Here is a 955-nt window from a genome sequence, read left to right as displayed (position 1 = left end):
ATTAGTGACTGTTTCCAAGTCAGATAATCGAATCACTCATACATACTGTTACGGGAAGTGAAACTCAAGATCCAAGTGCGAGTGCAATAAAGGTTTATTTAGAACCCACAACAGACAGAGACAGGATGAATCCCTGGGTATCTCGGGCGAGATCAGGACACCTCCCGAGCAGCTATCTCCACTCAGCGCGAACACACCCAAGGCGAGAGCTGAAGAACTCCAAAACGGGCTAGACGCAACTAGAAACAAGGAGACTGACAAGAAGACCGGACATGAATTAACGAACCGACAAAGACACACTGAACATGGAGCCCTTATAAAGGCAGTGCTAATGAGTTGGAGAGGAGGGCGGCCGTTCTCGGAGTCCTTGTTGGCCCCGCCTCCGCCGTCTGGTGTCCACCCGAATGGCCAGAGCTACGAGTTCATCCAGGCCGGTAGGTAATTCCGACGAATATAATTCGTCTTTGACAGGGTCTGAAAGCCCAAACAAAAACATGTCCCACTGTGCCGCTGAATTCCACCCACATTCTGCAGCCAATGTACGAAATTCAATAGAATAGTCAGTTACTGAACTCTCCCCTTGGCGCAACTCTGCGAGAAGCCATGCTGCCTCTCTGCCAGAAGCGGCGTGGTCAAACACCTTCCGTAGTTCCTCAGAAAATGCCTGGAAAGAACAACAGCAAGGAAGTTTTTTTTCCCATACGGTGGTTCCCCAGCTGGCGGCCCGTCCCGAGAGCAACGTGATCACAAACGCCACCTTCACCTCCTCAGTAGGAAACGATGACGGTTGAAGGGAAATGTACAGGGAACATTTGGCCAGAAATGAACGACATAACTGGGGTTCCCCAGAATAAAAAGCTGGAGGGGGTAGACGAGGCTCGTGGGTGTGAATGATCGGAAACGGCGGAACAGGTGGATCGGGCACGGTGGGGTGTTGATCCGCAACTGTCTCTGC

Source organism: Sinocyclocheilus anshuiensis, unplaced genomic scaffold (genome assembly GCF_001515605.1).
Source record: "Sinocyclocheilus anshuiensis isolate Anshui unplaced genomic scaffold, SAMN03320099.WGS_v1.1 scaffold330, whole genome shotgun sequence".
Lineage (NCBI taxonomy): Eukaryota > Metazoa > Chordata > Actinopteri > Cypriniformes > Cyprinidae > Sinocyclocheilus > Sinocyclocheilus anshuiensis.
Note: the sequence above shows the minus strand (reverse complement) of the source record.